Genomic DNA, 7965 nt, shown 5'->3' on the forward strand with positions numbered 1-7965 from the left:
TTTTGGGGTTTTTTGTTTGTTTGTTTTTGTTTTTGCTATTATTTTGATCCTAATGATTTAAGCACACAAAAAAAATGTTGACAATTTCTTCCATCTCATTGTGTATCATCCAATACAGAGATTAGTGATTAGCCCAAACAAACAGATGACTATAAAAAGAAGTGGTTTTAAGTGTATGTTTTGTATGAACACAACATCTTTTGGTGCTATGATTTGGGTGTAAGATGTCTTTACAGGCTTGTCCCAGATGCAGTGTTCAGAGTTGGTATTTAGGAAAGTGAGAGACTGTAAGGTATGTGTAGGAATATGTATTTTATAGGAATAGATGAACCCCCAAACTCTTGGATATTTAATATCATTGTAAATAAATTGCACCATTAATTAGTAAAGATCCTACAAAAAGTACAGAAACAAAAAAAAATGATAGACATTTTATGGACACAAGTAAAAAATCAATCATTGGACTTTTCTGTGATTCAGCTGACTGCTTATCTTCTAAGTATCCTCCTGGAAGTATATGAATTAGAGGCCCTGATATTACAATTGTAAGAGATTTAGTTCTATGAGCCCAAAACTACCTTCACATAGAATTTAGTTTGTTAAAATAATTTATCATAACCTGCCCCTAGAAGCGTGACAGGTGTAGTTATTGTGTCATGTGTGGCAGTAGGTGGCAGAGAGGTGAGAGGCTATGCCTACATTCAGTGTTTTGACCTATGAATATTTGAATGATAGTAGCTTAACATTTCCTGAAAAACAAAACAAAAAAAAAACAAACAAAAAATGAACCTGAGTTGACCACTAGTCCAGCACCAGGGGCTTGGACAGGGAGCGAGCAAGCCTGAGACAACCACCGGTCTGGTGCTGTGTAGGTTCTGATGGCTCCCAGGACTAGGAGCAAGCCAGCGAATGAAAGCACCCTGCCTGGGACTGAGCGTCCCAGGCTGAAATGAGCCCTGAAAGGCCTGCTTCCTTGCAGGCCTTGGGTAGCATACCGTGCCTAAGATGTCCCTTTCCAGGTCCCATCAGGCACAAGATGGGCGTAGCACTCCTGAAAGTACTCCTGAGGCGACCCTAGACACTCAGAGACCCCAGGGGAGGTCTCTAAGAGGAGGAAGGAAGTGGAACAATGCAAGAGGAAGAGAAACAGAGGAATCGAAGGGAGGTGCAGCTGGAGATTCCAGCGTAGTGAGAAACAGCCGGATGTGAGTAGCTCGTGATGCCACCTAGGAATAGGGTGGGATCCGGTCCTATGCTGCAACTGGGGGCCACATCTGAGTCTGTGGCCCTGAAGCAGCAGGAGGTTAGGTGGAAGGATGTCTGAGGACTGGGCAGAACAGGCCCGACCCCTCACCTGGGCATTGTGGGAGAGCTGGTTCTGGGGGCAGGAGATCGGGAGAGCTCACCCCACCCTAGCCAGCTGCAGTACTCTGGAGGGCAGCCCTGTGCATGGCAGGAGTTTTGGGTGAGTCACCCCAGGATATGAGCATAGGACAGCTGACTCGACCACTTGTTTGCATGGTGGTGGTGCAGACAATGGAGAGATATCCTTCTCTCCCTTCTCCTCTCACCAGCTGCAACACTTGGCAGAGTTGGCCCCGTACTTTGTCTGAACAGCACAGTAGAACTGTCTCTGGTGGGAGGGGCATGGATGAGCTGATTCCGAAGGCGTGAGCATGGGAGAGCTGACCCCTACACTTGTCTGCGGGGTGGTGTCATGGTCAAGGAAGGGATGACCCCCCACACACACACACACATTGCCTCTTGCCACCTACAGCAGGAAAAAGAGCTAGCCTGGAGATCCTCGGAGTGGGAGAGCTGACCCTGTTCCTCATCTGTTGCAGCACTCAAGAGAACAGGCCCTGAACCTTGCCTGGAATGCAGAGTACAGCTGGCCCTGGATGTAGCCTCTCCAAGGCCGAGACTGAGAGACCTGCCCCTGCGTTTTGTCTGCTATGCAGTGGTGTTGGTGACAGAGAGAACCCTTACTCTTCCTTTTGCCCTTGCCACCAGCAGCAGGCAGGAGAGTTATTCCCAGCAGGATCATGAGAGCAGACCAGCCGTCCCTGGCCCTCACCTGCTGCAGTACTAGGGAGAGCCAGCCCTGGGTCTCACCTGGGCAGCACAGCAGAGCTGGCCTGGATGCGGAACTTACGGGTGAGCAGGCCTCACAGCGTGAGTGTGAGAGAGCCAGCCTTGCCTCCTGTTTGCTAGGTGGTGGTGCGAACAAGACAGAGACATCCCCATCTCCTCCCTTATCCCTTGCCATCTATGAGAGGCAGGAGAGATGGTCCCGGGGTCATGAGAGAGGGAGAATTGGCCATGTCCCTCACTGGCTGCAACACTCAGGAGAGCGGGCCCTGCACCTTGCCTGGACATCAGGATAGAGCTGGCCCTGGTACGTGGGGGTTGCTGGTGAGCCAACCCTGAGGGCAGGAGAGCAGGAGAGCCAGTGAGCTGAGAAGCTCAGATACCTTTCAGGCTGAGATCCAGGGCTTTGAATGGGCCCACCCCAATTCCATCAATGAACTGTTGCAGTGCATGAAGAGCCTGTCTCACAGATCCAAAACTGTAGGATCTCCATGACACAAGGCAACAACAGAATATTCAAGAAGAGTACCACTGAAGTTCCACTATCAATAGAGTAGCAGAAGCCAGAGACCTCATACTGGGCCAAAAACTCATTGCAATGAACATTTGCAATCAAGGAAGGATGGTCAAAAGGGTAAACTGTGAGACACACTGTGATTCACTACAGCCTCCATAATAAGATTTTTTTTGTGTTGGTGGGGAGGTTGCAAGGGTGGAGAGGGGGCATGAAGAGAGAGGAAGGTAGGTGGGACTGGGATGCATGATGTGAAATTTACAAAGAACCAATAAAAGGTTTTTAAAAAAAGGAAGAGAAAGAATAAAGGCTCCAAGTTTGAAGATAAAAAGTAACTTATCATAGCCACATCATTTAATCACACCCATTTATGGATTTATATTCTGATGGCATTGCTGGGAGGTGGTGGAGGAACATGGTTAGGAAGAACTTGTTATTGAAGGCATGCTTTGATGACTTCAATCAGGCCGCCTCCCTTCTCTATGCTTCCTGCTGCCTTTGGTGAATAGCCTGCTTCATTATGCTCTTTCCTCCATGATGTACTGCCTTAGCTTACACCTGAAGCCATGGAGCAGGTCGACCATAGACTGAAACTCCAGACACCGTGGGCCAACACAAGTCTTTCCCTCTCTAAGTTCCTTCTCCTTTTCTTTTTTTTTTTTTTTTTAATAATGAGACATGACCAACACACTAGGTCTTTAGAGAAAATACTATTCCAAAAAAATAGTTTCTCATTATCTTAGAGATTAACAGACCAGGGTGTTAGTTCAAGATTTATTCCAACTAATAGGAAAGAGATGGGTAACGTGATAGAAAAATTAGCAGTTGATTCACAAATACGAAACACGAAACACGGGTGGCAACAGAACATTGCATGCATGTTCCAGTAGAATGTTGGCGACTTGACAAATTTCCAGCATGGAGGTGAGCATGAAGCCCCACCCCTAGCCGAGGAACGATGCAAGTGACAGCTATTGGGAGAGGGAGATATACTGCTTTTCAGTAGTGTGGCCCCTCCTGGGCTGACCACGCTCCAGTAGAAAGTCACACATCCGTGAGTACATGGACAGGCATAAATGGACTTAATGAGGTTTAAAAACAAAGGGCACACAAACAAAGGACAGGTAAGGAATGGGGCATAGATCTAGAAGGGATTGTGGGAGGGGAGTGGGTATGATCAAAATACATTGCACGAACTGATAAAAAGATGAGAAAAGAAAGGCTCTTAAAGTTTTGGTCACTTGTCCTGTAAATTTTTAACAAACATGCTTCTTTGACAGTCTGGTGGGAGGAGACTAGTGCGCAATTACTAGGTGGAAGTCAGTTTGGCAGTGAAATGTAAAGGAAGGTGTGTATGCCATCTAACACAATTGTTCTAGGTTTTGGTTAGAATTGAGATCAAGTACTCGGGTGTAGAGTAGTTAAGGAAGATTTATCTTTAACAGCAATAGTGGGAAGCATCCTAAATGTACCTTGGTAGTGAGCTGGTTGTATGGGAATGGTAACTGCAAAGGATAGAGTACTAAAAATACTACTTGGTATTGACAACAGCTTTGCAGGGAATCTGGATGAGCATGGAAAGTACGCCCTTGAGAAAAAAGAATTTTAAAATCACATGTTCAAGATAAATGCACATACAGGGAGCAGCACCAAGCCATACTGCTGCTACTTACTCATGTTTTGTTTTGTTTTGTTTCTTTTTGAGGTCCTGGGGATTGAGCTCAGTGTTGCACAAAAGATAGACAGTTCTCTACCACTGCGCTGCCCTTCCCTTCAGCCCTCCTTTTTACATGTTAAGAATAATTCTTACTGAATTGTTCAGGGTGGTCTTGAACTCAATCTGTGGCCTGGGCTGACCTGAGCTTCTCATCCTCCTGGGTTAATTTCCCCAGTACATGGGATGACAGTCCTGTACCACTAGACCTAGCTCTACCCTTGATTTCCTTTGTACTTTTTTGAGGTGCTTGTTTGTTTGTTTTTGTCTTTGAAAAATATATTGCTGTCCTGGACACTTCCCCATGTCTGGCTGCACTAACTTCATTCTGGAGATTACACTGAGATCCTCACACTTGTGTGGCAAGACCTTTACCAGCTGGGTCATCTCCCCCACCCAGGGATGACCACTTGAAACTCATCAAAGTGTCTACAGAGTTTAGGGCAAATATTCACTGTTTGTCTATAGCTGCAGCTCCATCCAAGACATGCCTGGATTTAAGTTTGCTATAGCCCCTGTCTGCTCACTAGAAACTGCCATAGAGGGCTGTGGTGTGGTCCCAAAGGCATCGAGCCTTCTTACTCACAGTGGTGCCAAGGATGCAGACTTTTATGTTATAAACTTTAAGTTTATATTTATAGTTTATATTTAAGTTATAAAGTTTATATTTAAGGTATAAACTTAAATATACACTGCTAAAATAGAGGTGAAAAATCAAAAAGCCATGTTGGAAGAGGCAGAAGAAACATATTGAGAGAGCAGACACATGGAGATGCTGGGATCATGTACTACACTGAGATCACTCAGTTCCTAGTCATAAAAATTAGACATAAAATTGATATGTTTGCTAGGAACTCTGTTCAGGGGTTGGTTTGCCAGATTCTGTTATAGTTTTACATGAAGCAAAAACTTCCCTAGGAAAGGCAAGTAGAGTATTGTGAGCTCCGAGTCCAAACTTCCATGTCTAAGACATCCTGAATGTTCTTGTTTGATTTGTCTTGGAAGAGACAAAAAAGGAGACGAGAGAAAAATATGAAATGAAAGCCATGCCAACAGGAAATTTGCACATGTTCATGGCTGAGCATAGAATGAGCTGCTTAAACACAGAGCAAAGGTTCCAAATGTGTCCCCAGTGGTCTCACTGTAAGTTGCTTTTTTCCTTTGAAGGCTGGGGGAGTTTTAGGGGAGGCGCATGGCACCATCTAGAGAGCCAGGGGATATTAAGGAAAGGAAAAAAAATAAGAGCATGGATTCCTTTTGGGCCATATTGCACTTCCATCTTGGCAGACAGCCTCTAGAGGCCTGAGAGAACTTAGAACATGAACTTGGAGAGAAATGTTCAGAGCCCCATGAACAGAACAGTGCCACCAGGGAATCCTCCACCGCCATCTATCAGCTGACTTTCTCGGCAAGCTTTTAATTTCAGTGGGGAATGTGAGGCACTGACGAAGTGCTTTTGGGCCTCAACTGGTCTCAGATTTTAAAATATTAAGCCAAATACCCAATTTAATAATGTAGAAGAATTTAATTTTAAGCCCCGACTGCAGATTGGCATAAAAGACTTCTCAAACAAGAAAAGGCAGAGGGGAAGAGAGATCTGTTGACAGGTTCCCAAAGTCTTTCCAAGTTGCTCTGAACATTACTGCAAAGGGATTGGGGCTCTGGAGTGCTCTGGCCACAGTTTCCCAGGAATTTCATTGCTAATTAAGGTGTCTAAGTGTCCTTGAGTCTGTGTGGGAGCCTGTCTACTGACTTTAGACGTGTTATGCAAACTCTCCTGTTGGGCCTCCAAGGGCTGGGAGCAACCAGCAGAGTGAACCATGGATACAAGTGACTTTATGGGAATATAGGGACAACGCCCACTAGGGAGGAACAAAACCACTCTAATTTGGTTTCAAATAAAAGATAAATTGTGAAGACTGCTGTTCTGAAACTTAAACAATCATTGGATGGAAAGCATTGGGATTTAAGGATTTATGTCTAATTTAGGACTTTGGGCAAACAAACAGGAAAACCCTCCAAATCAATTAGGCTTCTTTCCTGTGTGGGTTGATGAGCTAATGAGTGTAGGGAGCTATGAGCTCTTTGTCTTGTCTTCCTCATTTGTATATATGTCTTGTGGGGTCCTGGCCTCAGTATCAGCAATATCCCTGCCACCATATCGGGTCCTTTAGGTTGAGCTTCACTATTCCTCTGGCTTTTTCACCACTGAGAAAAGAGAATGCATGATGCTCCTTCTTGTGTGAGGCCGCTCTAACAGTCCTGCAATAGAGCCTAGTGGTCCATGCCCACTCCCAGGCTCCCTATGTCCTGGCAGCTTGTCACAAATGGACAGGAGAACTTTATCATGTCAGAGCCTATGGTCCTTGTTAATGGGGAATGAACAGTTCTCTGGGAAGCTCCAAACTGTTGAGGAGAGTGAATGCACTCTGGCCCTTCCACACTTGTAAATGTGGGCCACATCACTGGGCACAGAGGCTGTGCTGAGCACCCTGATAGGTGGTTGGGGATGTGTAGCAGGGAGGGATGAAACTGAAACATATAGAAGTCACTTTGAACTGACTTTGTCCCATGACCAAAGTCTTTAGCTGCTCTGTAAGTTGCCTCCTCTTTATGGTGACTTTCTTAAGTTCTTTTTCTGGGACCTCTCCCCCATTACCGAGTTAACAGGGATGACGATGTGGCATCCCTGGCCACTGCCTTCCAACTCACCTCCCTAAATGCACCCTCTTCAGCTGTGTTATTAGCAGTGTGACATCTGTTTCCTGTCAGGAGGAAGTTTGATACAGTCACACTGCTCTTCACTAAACAAACACATGAGAACAGACTTATAGAAAATCCTTCCTGTGATTTTTGAAAAATCCTACCCTCTTTTAATTGATGAGCTAGCAGCTTGTGCAACAGCTCCACTTGAGGCCAACATGGCCATATTCCTGGGGAAGAATTGATAGATTTCATAGCTGTCAGAGTTCCTCCTTGACAGGCAGACCCTGGATAGCACCCCAGGGTTGTTGATTAATCTTACAATGGGTAAGCCTAGGATTCTTGGTGTACTCTGGGAGCTGTCCATGAAAGGAGGTCTGAGTTTTGAAACACCAGAACCATCCATTTGGTGAGCTTCGAAAGCAACAGAGGGTCTAATTTCTAACAGTTGGTCTTTTACACAAGTGCCACATTGTAGGATGCCAGGCTGGAGGATAGCTTTTGACCAACAGTGTTCTCTTTGGTTTTAACTGGAATGAAAAACTCTAGGCAAATAGAGTGACGAACCGTGGGAAACACGAGTCATATACCCCAAACAGGTTGTTTCTCTAATGTGTTCTTAAAAAAAAAAAAAAAAAAACAGAGTCAAGAAGTGACCAGAAATGGCATAGAAAAGTGGGCAAAGACTCCAGTGGCTAGCTCATCAATGTTCCACGTAGTCATGACTGAGCAAAACACTTTTGAAGTAGTATTTCCCACCACTCAGATGGGCCACGACTCAGAAGGCTGATGACTCACTATGTTAGAAAGCCTGCAGAAAATGTACATGCTGATGTATTTTCCATCTGAACACAGGATGCTACAGTTTGGCAGACAGGAAAATGAGCAATATTTATCAAAGCATACCAACATGTACATATGCTGCTTATGGATAATCACCAAG

The 7965-nt window shown here is 45.1% G+C and overlaps 1 non-coding gene across 1 annotated transcript; it reads left to right on the forward strand.

The window, feature by feature from the left end:
• The first annotated feature begins 618 nt into the window (after positions 1-618).
• LOC129682603 (small nucleolar RNA SNORA17) lies at positions 619-747 on the forward strand. Its single transcript, XR_008721007.1, has one exon. It is a non-coding gene; the product is annotated as a small nucleolar RNA SNORA17 (small nucleolar RNA).
• Positions 748-7965: the final 7218 nt, after the last annotated feature.

This window comes from Psammomys obesus, unplaced genomic scaffold (genome assembly GCF_907164565.1).
Source record: "Psammomys obesus unplaced genomic scaffold, mPsaObe1.curated_primary_1811, whole genome shotgun sequence".
In the NCBI taxonomy this organism is placed as follows: Eukaryota; Metazoa; Chordata; class Mammalia; order Rodentia; family Muridae; genus Psammomys; species Psammomys obesus.